We start from the raw sequence: 16,854 nt of genomic DNA, 5'->3' as shown, positions 1-16,854 counted from the left end.
TTTTATAATCTGAAAGTATTACAAACCTTAATAGCAAGTAGCTCTGTGTTTTATAGTATTTATATCTTTGCTAAATACATCGCTACAAGTACTTTAAAAAATTTATTGTTTATTTACCAAATTCATTAACAATTAAAAAAATTTAAGTAGATTAATACTTTCATTTATTTGTTTTACCATTCTACACATTTTTTGTATGTAGATACTAGATATACCCAGTGTGCTTCGCTACTTTGGATTTAGATTTTAATTTACAATTACAAATTGTTGTATTTAAATCATAATGCTAGGTGCTAAGACACCTGTTGACACCAAGACACCTGTTGAATGTTTCCCCCTGTTAATTTTCCCCCAAAATTTTCACAATCTTGTTTAAGTTCTCCATGAAAAGTTTTAAGATTCTAGTTAATATAGTTTCACAAATAATTTAGGTATTTAATTTATATGGAAAGTGCCATGCCCTCTATCACTAGTCCGCCCATTTTTTGTCTAAACAAACATACAAACAAACTTTATTTTTATATCTCTAGATAGATATATGTTTTTTTGCCTGTTTAAAGTGCATTGAATTCATCTTGATGGAAAGTAATACAGAATGCATTCACATAAATAAAAAAACAAATACAAAATATAAAAATAAATACAAAAAATCATTAAATTGATTTGAGGAGAGAACCCAAATTGAAATGAAGAAATAAAAGTTGCAATCAATGAAATGAATACACAAACAAAAGCAAGTATGTAGAGAGAAGAAAAAACACAAATCTTTCAATATTTGCACTTTGTGAAAGTGTTTAAAAAAGGTTAATTGGGTGTAAAATGATTTTGCTAAAAACCCCAAATAAAACAATGAACCATTTAAAACTTGCGATTATTTATTTAAGATAATTGTGATTAAATAATGTGAAACAATTATAAGAGGTTCAATGTGCAGCAGTGTAACTCTGTATAATAATCTATTCAATCACTACTCTAGATCGCACAGTGTGACCGGCCTTTAGTTAAATGAAGAAATATATAATTCTGTCTTAACTGGACTGGACAGATATTTTAGCATTTTTAATAGAGAATATATTAGAAAAAAGACAATGTTGCGCTTATAAGTCAACTAAAGATATGGTTAAATATTTGACACTTTAACATTTACAATAATAATTAAAACATATAATCGGTTAAAGAATGAAAATGTTTTTGTATTTTCAATATTATAATAAATTCAAAAAGTTTCAAAAATCTCCTTTGTATCTGATTTTAAAGTAATATTTTGTGTGACTAAATTTTTTCCCTTTTTGGTAGTTTATCCTCCGTAATGAAGAAACAAAAACATTCACCCCTATTGCCAATCATCATTTCACGTAAAATATGTTCACTTTTTTCGTTCACTATTTTTTTTGTCGTGAAAAAAATCCCCTGTTTTTGAAATTTCTTGATGAAGTTTTATAAACATTGAACAACTGTTCCATACAAAATCAACTAACTAGCGAATGAATTGTTCACAACAAGATCATGATAGAAATTTGCCCTTCGAGGAAAATAAAAAATTTAAGGCAACAAAATTTTCAATTCAATTGTGCGTTAATTGAGATTATTTCAAACAGTTTCAATATCGTAGAAGCAGCCTTTGATTTAATATTAATAAGTAGTATGTTACATCTAGTCCATAAATATACACCTAGTTCTACATCAGACCAATTCTCCGCTTTCTTACTAGTGCCTCAATTTTGAATTAAACCAACAAACTTATTTCTCTTCTTTCTATATACACTAAAATTATAATCCTATTGGACTAACAAAATCGCTCAAAAACACTCTGTGGGTCAATGTTTGTAATTTTTACAAAAATTTTATTTCTTCTTAATTTATTGCTAAAAATGGTCAATGGATCCTGATAAGTATAAATGTTCATGACAAGTGTTCATTGTGGCTCAGTGGTTTAGAAACTTCAGGAATCAACGGGTTCAGGAATCAAGCATAGTTTGCTCTATCACATTACCCTGTGACACTGGAGAAAGAATTCTGACATACAGTGTCGTCCACTTTAATGGGTATTTTTGGTATATTAATTTAATTTCAATTTCTTTATTGCAATAACCTAGCCAACATAGGCCATAATCGGTTATAAATTTCCCATATATTAATTGATATTATTAACTACTTCCAGGATTCCTCTAAGGATTCTATGTGGGCTTCCGTCCAACTCCTTTTGATGTATCTTCTGTTTCAAGATTTCTTATAAGATTCCGATCGATTATGGGTCGGTAAAATCTGTAGACCCATCATGGCTGTTAAATCTCTTCATTGAATCCGTTTTTTTGCTAGTTTAGTGTTATTACTATGGCCAATGCCACATTCGAATATCTAAGAAATCAGAAATTTCTTTCGATCAAATTTCGATATAACTCTCTGAGCAAATCTGTTGTAATTTTCTTTATTTGTTATAACATATATGTTATAATATGTTACCTAATCCTTGTTCAGAAAAGCAAACGTACACCCTTACATGCCCAGTTTCACTGCTTTAATTTCATATATTAATATTCACATAATCATAAAATGAAAACATACTTTTTTTGTGAATATTTAAGTAAAATATTAATACGATAAAAGAAAGACACTTTAAACTTTGAAGTATATTTAATATCTTACTTAAACCTAAAATCCTTTAACTTGTCTTGTCACATCAACTTTGATTCTTTTTTAACCATTTTTATATTTCTCATTCATTTGATGTTGCAAATTACCATAATTAACATTTTATTTAGCAGCAACAGTCTGATTCAAAATAAAAATAGAAATCATTAAATAAACAAGATTCTTGTTAATGAAATGACATAAACATTATTTCTCTTCAATTAAATTGTAAAGTTCCTCCATTCACCTGTAGTAACAACTGAATGGAATTTTTAGCATTTGGCAGCTATTGCCACATGGGGACTGCTCAGCAAATGCATGCACACAATTTTTTGATGTGTCTTTAATTACATACTCACTCTCTTACAAAACCCTAATTGTAGATTTTTGCAACACTTTACGGAAGTTATTATGTAACACAAGAGTAGGGAATAATGCAGAAAACAAATGTATATATGTACATAAGTATATATGAATATATTTTTAAATCAGTTTTGTAGCCAGCCGGGAAAGATCACTTAATGTAACAAGAAAATTTGTATTTTATTATTATTAATTGGACACGAAAATCACAAAATCTAAATTTAAAACAATTCATTGTTGACTAATGTATTTCACATTAACTTAAAGTCTATATAAGTATTTTAATAATTCAAATGCTTTAACACCACCCATGGTGCCAAGTTCCCATGGCTTTTGAAGTCATCATATTATGACAACAAAGTTTTTGTTTAACCACCATGATATTTTATTTTAAACTAATGTTTAACCTGCTACTGGATTTGATAACTAAAAATATTTGTTCTTAAATGAGAATTTAATACAAAAGTATACAAATTTATATCATCTCTAAAATTATGAAATTTATTTTCGACTATTTGTTAGGGTATTCAATTAATCGGTGTTTTTTTGTTTAAATTGTTTAATACCAGCATAAGTTAGATTAGTCAGTTCGTTTAAAGTAAGTGGACATTCGGCTGCAAGTGCCGCCTCATATTTTACGTATTAGTATTTCCATGGGCGAAATATCTAGCAACGTTCCCAGAGACATATTTATAGTAGCAGTTTGATATTACATTTGTTTTTACTGAAGTCTGTTCACGCTATTATAAAATTAAATTACATATCATAATACTACTTAGACCCCAGTTCGTTCCTATGGTTCTCTTAGGCAGTACCAACACATGGGTGAAATGTCAACCACATCAACATCAAGCCCATGTTTGCCATCAACATCAATCCCATGTTTGCCCTTTGAAGTAATTGCGTAGGCCACTAGCTTATTGTCTGTTGAGATTTTATCTGTCGGATTAGCGGCAAGTTAAAATACATATCATAGTAGTACTAATACCGCAGTCTATTCCTTGGGATCTCTTATGCAATCCCAACACATGGGTGGCTTGTTAACCATATCAACATCAAGCCTATGCATCAAGCTCATGTTTGCCTTTTGAAGTAATTGCCTTGGTCATAATCTTATTGTCTATTAGGATTTTGTCTGTCGGATAAGCGGCACTATATATTGCTTAGCAGATATCGTATCGTATTCTTTTTTTTAAGATTGCAGCTTTTTCGTTTTTTTACTCTCTAACTTCTTCTTTATCGTTTTTCGGGGCCCCTTTTCGAGACACCCTTATATTTGTGTGTGATTTCAACGATATCTTGCTTGGCGTTGTTACTCTTAGTCGCAAGAAACTGTTTTGAGATTCGGCTGGGCTTCGACTTTATATTAAAAGACTTTGGTTTATTTTCAGTTGTTTGCTCCTCGGGAGCTCTGATTCTCTTTGTCATAGATACTGAGAGAGAATCCACTTTTCTTTTGGATTCATAGGGATTGTGTTCTTCCTTCCTGTCTCCGTGTATATACTTCTCTTTCACCCATACATTTTTGGCTACGGCTACTGAAGACTTGTTGCATTTTCAAGCATGGAGGCCAAGGTACCAACATCCGGAGTAGTGATTTATTCAAGATTACTGTGTAACGGCCGCCGGTACTGGGTTGCTTAAAATCCGCACATTATATATTAGACCGACTCACTTTGTATGAAAAGCAAAAACGTGATTTTGTTATCCATCTCAAAATTTACCTTGATTTGTTTTATGATGATACCCGAAATATCTGAAGTTTAGCGATGACCATTCGTAAACTGGACCAAATTAAAAAAAGGTATTTTGGATTTTTTTTAAATTTTTGTTTTATTTTGAAACAAAATATCCAATATTGGGTATTGATTGGAAAGGATTTTAAAGGCGCGTAAAATGATATAATAATCATAAATAATCGTTTGCTCATAATTGTCATATTCCAAAATATTTAAAATTAATATAAATAAAATGTAGACACAATTTTGCAAAATTTGCAGACCACGGACAACACTAAAACCAAAATATTTTGGGTAACACCATATTTTATAACAGGGAATATTTTGAGGGGGTAACTCAAGCACCTTTTTTTGTGAGTCGGTCTATTATATATAGATTATAATACATTTTAATTAAATCAGTATAATGCGTGTTTTAAACCAGTACCAGTTCTAAACGGCTAATTCGATGTGTACCCTCATGTCACACTAACCATTACAAAATATTTAATTAATTTTTAAAAAAAAATCCCATTTGCCCCACTGTATATTGCAGAAAACTGTTATAATTTTCAAATGTTTAACATAAAAAAAATCGCAAATCTAATCTTATATATCGATAGTCTATATAAGGAAATACTTTGAGTAAACTTAAATAAAAATAGTCTTGAAATAAACCATTCAGGAGAAAAACTTTTATTAAAATATTTAAATTCAGAAAAAATATAAAAAATTAAAGAACCTTTTCTTATCACTGATTCTATAAAGTGTGCGTTATAAAAAGTAGTATTAATCTGATTATGTGACAAACTGCCAGTCTTTAAAAATTTCTACGAAAGTTTTAATTTAACTCTTGGCTATAAATTTATATCTTTTGGAAAAAGCATTAATATTCAAATGACTTAGATTTAAACATAAAAAAACATCTTTAGTATTCGTTCTGATGTACCACAATTTTCAAAAGATTTATATCATTTCATCTACTACTAAGGCTTTCAATTGAATTTTATTTTCATTTAATTCTTAGGAAAAAGCTACTCTTTCTTAACCAAGTCAATAATTATTTATATAGACTTTTCTTTCTTCCATCTAAACGCCTCTTTATTGTGTTTGCTTTAAGTTTTGTTTTGATCGCCAGAAGATCTTCGAAGAAAAAAAAGTGCCTACAGAAATCAATGTTAAGGTCGTTTAAAAACTCATAAAAATTTATTTTAAAAGCATTTAAAATAGTTTTTCTGTATTTATTATTATTATAGTTTTTTTTTTTTTGTCATTATAAGTGTCAGCATTAGTCTATTTTTTTACACTTCTTCTCCATTCATTTGATCATTTGAATTGTTCGTTTGTTTTGTTTAATTTTTTTTCTATCTTATTTATTTTTCTTTAATACGTCTTGTAGGCATTTTAGAAATCTCAGCAGTAATTTTTTTTAGGGTTATTGACCAGGTTTTGACCAACACTGCCTGAGCCACCAGCACTATTATCTATATTTATCTTGATGTATGTATTTAAATGTACTTGTCTTTCTTTTTATCTTTGTATTGTCTTCTTCGAGTGTGATTGCGATATAGAGTAGTTGTGGTAGTAGTATTATTGGTATGAGATAATAAATTGTAATAAAATCATTTGATGATCAGTATGGGTGTGTGATGAAAATATTGAGAATACAAAATAGTAATAATATTTTTCATGTTTCCCTTTTAAACTATTTTCTTTAGTTACTGACTGTCTTTTCCTCTTCTTGTTTAAATTTCAAAAATATAGTTATGAATAAAAAACCAAGGTCAAAATGTAGAAAGCTATAATGTGCTAAAATTAATTGATTGTAGATACAAATGCTTTTGTGTCTACAGTGTGTGTCATAATAAAAGTAATGTCATGAAAGATTTTAGTTTTTTCTTCTGAAATCAGTTAATTTCATTTTGCAATAAAATAAAAAGTATATGTTTGTTGAAATCAATTTTCTGAAGACCCCGGATATAATCGTGTCTTTGACAATTCTTTCAGACATGCTTTCAAGAAGAAGCAAAATCGAATCATCATCAAACTTTTTGAGTTTTCTATAATATTGAACCCAGAGCCATAATTTTAATCAAAGCCTGTAAATGAGAACCTATAAAAGGGAAAGTTTTTTAATTTTTATTTGAAACTGTGAAATTAAGCATGCAGAACCCTGAGTAAATGAGGTTCTCATAAAAGAGAACTTTATTAAAAAGTTTTTTTTTTATTTAAAAATCAAACCTAGAAATATAAAATTAAACATTCAGAGTCCTGGGTGAATAAAAATCTGTAGGAAAAGATTTTAAATTACATTTTCGATATTCAATTAGGATTTATTGTTTTAATGCAATATTGAACCTCGAAACACATAATCAGATATTTGTACATACATATGAACAATTTTGTATCAAGTGAAACAAAATCGATTTGGGTGAAATGATTGGATAGTATTTCAGACACAAATTTTCAGCTCTATCGGTCAAGAACTCGTGGAATAGAGAGGTGAAAATTTAGACATTTTGGTTATACTGGGTTCTTTTTTTTTAAATCAGTGTAACCTATCACCTATTGATCCTAGCGAAAATTGATCAACAAATATTCAATAGCTATTTTTGGGAGGGTATATTGGATTTGTTCTGATGTTTGTAACGCAAAATATTATTGGTCCATTAAGTATACCAAACGACTTAGAATCATTTTCTGAGTCGATTTAACTATGTCCGTCCGTCTGTTCGTCTATGTAAATCTTGTAATCAAACTACAGGTCGCAATTTTGAAGATACTGTACATGATCTTCTATTGTCCCAGGGACGAAGCCTATTGAAAACGGTTACATCGGTCCATTATTTCACCTAGCCCCCATACAACTGAACCCGCCGAATAGGCCATTTAAGTTCATAATTATGTGTAATATACGCGTATCTCGTCAAAATGCTGTAAAACCAAGTTCTATACTAGCCTTAATGACCCCTATATAAAATTCAACAATAAATGGCTTAAGTACGTCTAAGGCAATGTACAATTCAACTTAAATGTTTTATTATGAAATCTAAATCAGATTTTATTTTGGTAACAGGTGTAGGGTGTTATAGGATCAAAATTGTCATAAGAAAGCTTCTATGATTTCACTAAAAGTATTTGTGCGAAATATTGAAATATCTTATTCTTGAGTTTCTTCCGCTACCACTATAGTGTCGAGGATATTATGTGTTTGTAGTGATGTTTGCAACCTACACCAACCTTAAAGTATACCGATCGACTCAGAATCGATTAAGACATTTCCGTCCTGCTGGTTGTCCATGTAAGTCTTGTGCTCGATATATAGGCCGCAATTTTAAATATATTTTGATAAAATTCGTACCATACATGTTTTTTCGGCGGTGCGACTATTATCTATCTCGAAAAATGGTACAACTAAGTTTTATAAAAGAATAATTGACACTGCTGATTTTTGTAATGATCGGCCCCTATCGGATCAGCCATGCCCGAACATACTTTTTTATTTGTTTTTAAAGTAATGTCTATTCTAAAAAAGCTCACACTTTCTTGTGAAATCTACGGTAAATATGTTTACAAACTGTAAATGACATAATTAGTAGTAAAACTGATAATGATAAGCACAAGAAGATTGAATAAGTTTTGAACCGAAACTAACATGTTTGTATACATATATACGTACACAGTGAAAACTTCAAAACATATTAGAACAATCAAATTTTTATAGATGAATACGATTAACTCCATAAACATATTTTGTATTAACAATATTTGTTTTAACACAGGCGCCAACAATTTTAACATTTTTTCTGTTTTCTCTTCACGAATCATAAAGTATTTTCACACAAATCAGTTTAAATGGGTGGTAACAAATATTCTTATAAAATAAATTTAACAAAAAAAACTTTTTTCTTAATAAAACATTTGAATATTATGAAGAACCCCAAGAGATTTCAACACATTATTAATATTTGCAGATCGTTAGCAATTTGCACAGCTGGTTATGACAATTATTTATTTCTTATATTTTTAAATTTATTTTTATATATGTTAAATATTTTTTTTTTTATTTTGCAAATCCTTCAAATAAGAACATTTGCAAATAAAACAAAAATATATATATTATAAATAAAATCAAAGAAAACAGTTTGTTCTAAAACACAAATTGTGGCTTTAAATCAACTAAGTGTGAATAAAGTCATTAATGAAACCCCAAAACATATATGATTAAAAACAATATTATTTTTCCAAATGGAGAAATTTCTTTTAAACTTTTTCTAGATTTACTATCATTGAAAATATGTTTTAGAGTATTTTCTTTATTGTTTCGTTACATTAACAAACAGACAAACAATTATGTGTATTTGAGAAAAAAAATTTAAAATTTGTAGCAATTATCATTATCTTCCACATGACTACAAAAATTAATTAGACTATTGTGTTTATAAGAAGTTATAAGTAAAAACAAAATATCTAGTAAAAAGGCAAATTATAAAATATTTGTTTATTTCTTCAATTGCTTGTGGTTATTCTTCTTAATAATAATTTTTAAAGATGGCAACAAAAAATTATTATAAAAGAGAAAATTTTTAAATTTTATTTTATTGCTATGAGTTATAAGTTCACATTTAAGTTCGCAATTATCTACTTGTAATTTCCATATACAGTATTTATTTATTTACAATATCCTACTATTAAGGGCTTGATATTTAATTTTAACATGAATCATTTGTGTATAACCTTTTACCAAAAACCTAACATTTAAATTCTATTTAAAAAATCGTTTTTCGTTACTTGATTAAATTATGTTAAATTTACCTGGCAACATCATACACATGAAGAATTTACATTTCCAACACTGTTTGCACTGCGTTATCACAAAGTAGCTTTTAAACTGTTTTATCACTTATATAAATTTCAAAAATGGTTACTTTGTGAAAACTGTATACGTTGCTTTATAACAAAACAGTTATTTGCTATCACGCAGAATATAGACGAGGTGGCCGAGTGGTTAAGGCGTTGGACTGCTAATCCAATGTGCTCTGCACGCGTGGGTTCGAATCCCATCCTCGTCGGGAAGTTTTTTTTTGTTTATTAACTAATAACTCATATTTCATTATTCTGTGGGAATAGCGTCAAACTTTATAAACTGTTAAAGTAATTAATATAGATATTAATTATCAGCATTTTCTAATTTACGTATTTTATGCGAAATTGAAGTTGCTATTATATCAATGACTATATGAAATTGAGCAACAATTAATTAACATTTTTTGTAATTGTACATTAATTATAATTAAAGTTTTGCAAATTACAATTACTTGTGATTGTAATACGCAGGGATACCGAAAACATGCTCTAAAAAAGTGTTTTAAGCGCTTTAAATATGTCGTAAAAATCTCAAAATATGCTCTTAAAATTTAAAATATATGCTCCAAAAATAAAATTTTTTATTATTTTTTAACATTGAAAAGCTCAAAAAGACTGAAATTGTAATGAAATAATAAATGTTTAATGTCATATTCTATATCCTACAACATTTTTTTATAAATGTTTCATCTCATAGTTTGAAGAACTAGTATAATAGAATTCCGTTTTACGTTCAGATAACCAATAAATAACATGAAACCATTTTGTCCCCAAAAAACATATTTCAAACGACAATGTTTGACACATTTCTTCCAATTGTATTCATAGCTTTTAAACTGACATTATAATCGGTGTTGTCATAAATTCCAATAATTAGTTTTTTAAACTATAAAAATGGATTGGTCTCATGAAATCAAAAGTAATCAGTTTTATGTCAATATAAAATATAATGCTTTATTGAATAAAAAATTGTAAAATAGGCTAAAAAATTAAAAAATAAAAAAATAGAATTTTATTTTTTTAAATAAAGTTTTGAAAAGAAAATTAAAAATGTATAAAAACGAAAAAAGCGAAAACATCAAAATATGCACTAAAAGAGTTAAATATGCTCTAAAAACTCGAAAATATGCCTTAAATATGCTAAAAAGTCAAATCATGCAAAATTATGCTCTTATGCAAAAATATGCTCTAACAAATCGATGCCAAAATTCTCAAATTGGTCTGAAACGTGTAAATATCTTACCCATGAGTCCATACGACGCACCACAAAAAACATGCATTTGCATATTTTGGTTTCCCTGGTAATACATATACATTTTCAAATATAATGTTTTGTAATTGTAGTTTAGGTTTTAATAATTAAATGTAATCATAATGGAAAAAATCTTATCTACAACGAATTTTAATTGATAACAACTCAATTAGTTGTAATTTGCACAAATATAATTAAAGGATGACATAACCTAAGATTCGAATCACTATTGTTGAAAGGGCATTATGCGTTTTTGCTGATATTGGTCCTACTCCTAGTACATTAATGTTACCAATCAGCTCGGAATTACTTTCTCAGTTGATATTATTTCTCCTAGCTCCGTACAACTGTAAAGCCCGAATAGATATGTTCGTCTGTGCGTACGATGATACATAATTTGATAACAGTTTGACTTATTATTTTAACCCAACGACGAAACCTATTGAAAATGGTTAAAATCTGCTCGTTAGAGGTCGTCTGTGCGCGCGTTACAGTTTGCAATTTTCAACATAATTTAATGACCTTTTAAACATTTTTTTGACCCAATAACTTTAATGTTGACGTGAAATTCTCTAGCAAAATTTTAGCAGAAAATCTCTTTTTTAAAATGATGAAATCAGCCATAAATGAAAGTGGTAATCAGACAGACACCAAGACTTTGTTCTATTAGAATAAACTAGAGTATAATTTTTATTTCGCAAATTTTAGCAATTTTTAGAGAGACATTAGATCGTACATCTAGGACAGTATAAGCCTTTTTAATTATATAATCCACATAACTTGAGATATGATAAAAAATTGTTCTTTCACATTGCTCAATCAGTTAAGTATTACATGTTTAAACAAATTACATATGTATGCATTTATCAATTCCAACAAATAAAAATATCAAATAGAACATCTATTTGCTAATTATTGCAAAAAGAGAACAATAGTGCAAAACTTAATAAACTTTTAAATGACAAATCAAAACTTGAGCCCCGTCCTAGTATATGACGAGGTGGCCGAGTGGTTAAGGCGTTGGACTGCTAATCCAATGTGCTCTGCACGCGTGGGTTCGAATCCCATCCTCGTCGAGTTTTTTTTTTTATTAAAAACATAATTTTAAATTAAAAATATTATTAGTATTATTTAATTTATTCAACATTTTTATGTTTATTGAAAAACATTTAATGATTTCGAATAAAAAAGCCGTCCGACGAGGATGGGATTCGAACCCACGCGTGCAGAGCACATTGGATTAGCAGTCCAACGCCTTAACCACTCGGCCACCTCGTCTGTGGCGACCTTGGTGTATGATGATTATTAACAATATGTCGGTAAGAACATGTAAACGGTATTATCGATAAAAAAGCTTTTTATATGTATTTTATACCTAAATGAAAAAAACAGGGGCGGGTTTAATAAACAAACATATTTTTATTTCATTAAATATTATGTTTGTAAAATTTTATTATATTAGATGAATATTAATTGTTGCTAAAAAATATGTATCTAGAAAAGAGATTATTGTTAAAAAAATAGTTTAAATGAGTTTGGTATGCTATGTATACACGGTTGTTAGATCTTACAACGTCAGCAGTAAAATGTGCAGAAAATGTCTAATAATAATGTCAACTTACATATTTTGTCTTGCGATATTTTAGGTAATGCTTTTTCTGGCAACGTTGCAAAAAATGTTTTAAGTTCAGGCGATTATTAGATATTTTCTGAACATTTTACAGACAACGTCGTAAGATCTTACAATCGTGTAGCTTTTACACATGTAAAGTTGGTAGTAACTAACAAAAGATACATACTTATTTATGTATATTATGGGTCTTTGTAAGAATTTATTGAATTATCCGTTTTTATTTTATAAAAAATGAATTTTAAGTGATGACCAACAAATATGATTATTTTTAGACATTTATTAATCTTTCGAAGTATGAAGATTTCGGAGCATGATTGACCGAAAATCCCATATGTTAGTTATAATAATCTGGATATAACAAAGTTTTACATACAGGAATTTTCTTGTTTCAAATTCATTCATATATTTAATTATAAGATTCTTTTCACATTAAAATTTTTTTTAAAAAATAAAAAACGTTCTCGACGAGGATGGGATTCGAACCCACGCGTGCAGAGCACATTGGATTAGCAGTCCAACGCCTTAACCACTCGGCCACCTCGTCTTGTTGCTGGCTCGCAATCTAAAAGGTATTTTCAGTTTAGCAACATGTATAAAAGTAACAACATGTTGCTAGCAACATTTATATATAATACAATTGATAATTAATAGATTTTAAAATATAAGTTAAACACTTTAACGATTCTTATCATTCAATATGTTTAAATAATAAGAATTTATTTTATTGAAAAATATATAAACAAACGTCACCACAAACTAAACATTGTTGAAAAATATGATGGCAAATCATTTGAACAAATTATATTGGTAGAGTATAACAATTTATGTTTAAGTTTTAGATCGTGTTTATTTCGACCCATATTATGGGTGGCGTTTACACATATGAATAATTTAATATTTTTTATGATGTTTTATTAATTTAATTTTTTTATTTATTTTCAGAATTATCTGTGTCTTGGTAAGTTTTTGTTTAAATTTCTCTTTATTAACATTTTTTATGTAAAACTGAATAAAAAAAAGCATTTCTAAAAGATGTTCAATATACATATCAATAGGTTTTTTTGGTCGATTCTTTAAGAATTTATTTTTTATTACGACGTTTAACTATTTCTGAGCATTAAGTTGATATTATTTTATGTACAGAATTCTACAAATCTTATTCTTATACTAGAAACATAAAATCATGTATATTTGTATAATTTCTCCCTTCTCAATACTAAACAAACTTGATCCTATCGTGATTTTGGCAGAAGAACATAGATATGGAAGGATATAGCTAGATCGTCTTATAATAATGCAAGAACCCAGAAAATATTTTATTTAATAGTTCTATTAATAGTATTTCGATTTGTTATAAAATCCTTTTTAAGTTATTTTCTATAAACTCATAAACATTTTCCTGCGATTTGTGAATGATCCTTATATTATTATAAATACGAAATTTTTGTAGAAATTTATTATTTTTTGTGTTTTTTGTATTAACAATACTAACGATAATTTCTATATTTATAAGCTATTTATTCAATGAACGATCCTATATAAAGTTTATTAACTTTTCAAACATGTTTACACATTCTTTAGAATACCTTAGAATAACCAACAAACACATTCTGTTACATAAAAAATAAACAAATAAACTGAACATTCTTGGCAATACGATCATTTATCCGTAAAAACGTAAACAAAACAACATTCCCAAATTCTTCTTATGTATGTAAGTAAGGGAATGTGTAAAAATGTTTATTTTTAGATCGCTAACTGTAGAGTAATTTAGCCAAGACAAGACTCCCATATGTCCAATACAAGTTTACATATCACGTGCACAAGGACATACCAAGGCTAATTAGATTAAAGAACGAGAGAAATTGCCAATAGCATTATGGGCATACACGCGTGCCTTTGTATAATGCATAATACAACGAAAATGCAGTTTAAACTGATCAAATCAAGAGGAAAAGCTAAATATTTTACTAACATGAACACCCAAGAAAAGAAGTTAGTCTTGTTTGGGTTTTTTTAATGATTAAATCTTAAAAACAATGATAATGATGATATTACATACCGCCTGCTTTACTTAGAAGAAGCACTTACTTTATAGCTTTGACATATTTTTTCGAATTTTTATTTTTACAGATCGTAGTAAAGGGCCCTTTAGACTTTACGTATGAAAAATCAAATGAAATTCCATCCGTATTTTAGTAAATTTGTTTTGAATTTAATTTTTTACATTTACACTATTGGTATAACACAATAACAAATTAAAATGGAAACAGCTGTTTATGTTTTTTTCTGTATGTGGTTAATGAAAATACATGCCTGATCTAATGTGACAAGCTTAGTTTTTAAATCATTTCAAAAAGTGAAAAGATCCATACGTCTCTTGAAGTTGTTGTAAACAATTCATAATAGTTTATTTTGTATGAAACAGCTGTTTAATATTTACAAACAGTGTAATTTTTTCACGACAAAAATATTAGTGAACGAAAAAAGTGAGAGGGAACATATTTCACGTGAAATGATGATTGGCTATAGGGGTGAATATGTATTTTGACAGATTACATTATCTGTGGTATAATGTAAAAAAGTAGCGTAAGTCATAACCATGATAAATAATGCTTTTGTATTGTCTAAGTAAATTTTACCATTTTAATCCCTTAATTTTTAATCTAAGTGTTTGCTGGGTACAAATGTTATTTACATGGTCTATCTATAAAGTTCAAACTGAACAGTTCCTTTTTTTAATAATATTTCGTAGGAACAGTTATTTGTTTATTTTTCTCAATGTAGTTGCAAACTATTTTTCCTGAGTGTAAACCACAATAGAATGTAGAGATAAATTGTATAAAAAGGCATGCGTAAAAATTAGCGACGGACAGACAAAATGTTTGTTTACATATTTTTGTTTACTTTTTTTTCTTCTTCTTTTCCAAGTTAGTATTCTTGTTGTGTAGATAAAGGAATGGCGTTAAATTTAACATAATCAAGAATCGTGTATCTATCAATTCACACGAGTTTTTTTTTGTCGTAAATTTCCTACATGTTTTTAGAGTCTTCTCTTGATCTGTATGTTATATTGTCATTTATAATTTGTAAAACAAGACAATTTCTAAATTACATTTAACATTTTCAGCAAAGACAATTAAATGTAATGCATGTTGTCGTTACATTTAGACTTGAAATTACCTTGAGCTGAGTAGATTAGATCAAGGTGTGTTTTTCGCTTTTTTTCACAAGATCTTGCTTGTAGAAATAAGTATATTAGGACGACCCTCCCCGTTTGTTTGGAGAGAAAGTTTAGTTCACCCTTTTTTTGTAAGGTCAATATTAAGACCTAGCTGGTTAAAGGATAAAAAGAATTTTCCAATTTTGTTCATGTTTCATGCAATTTTTGTGCTAGTTAAAAATATTAAAAATTTTGGAAAATATTTAATTTTTTATATTTTAAACAACAGCAATTTCCTATTTGAACCACCCTAATGTATCTATATACATATAAGCTATACATTATACAATACTTTTATTGGTATAATTTGCTACTGTTGAATATGATGGATAACACTTTATCCGTATAATAATGGTTGATATCATCTTTATAATCATTATACAAAGCATTTCGTCGGTTATTATGGGAGAGTTTGGAATACATTGTTTTGAAAAATCAAAATATTGTCAAAGAACGATTGTTTAATATCTTAACATCAAACACATACATTCGTTGAAAAGTAAGATCTTAAAGTCATTATTTTAACACATTGATGATATTGGGATCTAGTACTTACCACGCTAATATAATCGCATACAAATAAGGACTAGTTGTTGTATTTTTGAGAAGAAAATAAATGCACAAATATTCTATAAGAGGGTGAAACTAGTGTGCAAACTTACATATTTGCACAAGTGGTTTTCTGTATTATTTAGAAAAAAATGTTTTGCATCACTGTATCACTGTTGTGGAGGTAAAATGCCACACAATATGTGACAAATACAAATTAAAATTGAAAATGCACAAATTGCACAGTTTGCAAGGCTTTTGAACGGTTTTTTAATAAATCAAATAATATTTCACATAACACTTTTTCAATGCGGGTCCATTTTCAATGCCAAACAAATCACACCAATAACTTTCAACTTCATCTAATGTTAATTAATTTAAACTATTTTATGTTGAAAATTATTCTTTTCTCATGTAAAGTAAAAATGCGTTTTACACACGAGAACACTAATAATCATATGATCATTCGCTAATTGTCGCTCTAATTATGTTTCAAGAGATCTGTTACAAACTTTCAGCATCAGTTTCATTTTTATGATCATTCCGTTATTGCGGTTGTAAAACATATTATTTGCATTAATTATACTCACGATAGTAGCATTTGTCTGTTTTAATACTT

The 16,854-nt window shown here is 28.2% G+C and overlaps 4 non-coding genes across 4 annotated transcripts; 2 read left to right on the top strand and 2 right to left on the bottom strand.

Moving 5' to 3' along the window:
- The first annotated feature begins 9,702 nt into the window (after positions 1-9,702).
- Trnas-gcu lies at positions 9,703-9,784 on the top strand. The gene has a single exon. It is a non-coding gene; the product is annotated as a tRNA-Ser (tRNA).
- Positions 9,785-11,824: 2,040 nt separating this feature from the next.
- Positions 11,825-11,906, top strand: Trnas-gcu. Its single transcript has one exon. It is a non-coding gene; the product is annotated as a tRNA-Ser (tRNA).
- Positions 11,907-12,026: 120 nt separating this feature from the next.
- Positions 12,027-12,108, bottom strand: Trnas-gcu. The gene has a single exon. It is a non-coding gene; the product is annotated as a tRNA-Ser (tRNA).
- An 817-nt stretch (positions 12,109-12,925) lies between these two features.
- Trnas-gcu lies at positions 12,926-13,007 on the bottom strand. The gene has a single exon. It is a non-coding gene; the product is annotated as a tRNA-Ser (tRNA).
- Between the last annotated feature and the right edge of the window lie 3,847 nt (positions 13,008-16,854).

The sequence above is a fragment of the Lucilia cuprina genome, chromosome 4, assembly GCF_022045245.1.
Source record: "Lucilia cuprina isolate Lc7/37 chromosome 4, ASM2204524v1, whole genome shotgun sequence".
In the NCBI taxonomy this organism is placed as follows: Eukaryota; Metazoa; Arthropoda; class Insecta; order Diptera; family Calliphoridae; genus Lucilia; species Lucilia cuprina.
Note: the sequence above shows the minus strand (reverse complement) of the source record. Positions and strands in the feature narration are given on the sequence as shown.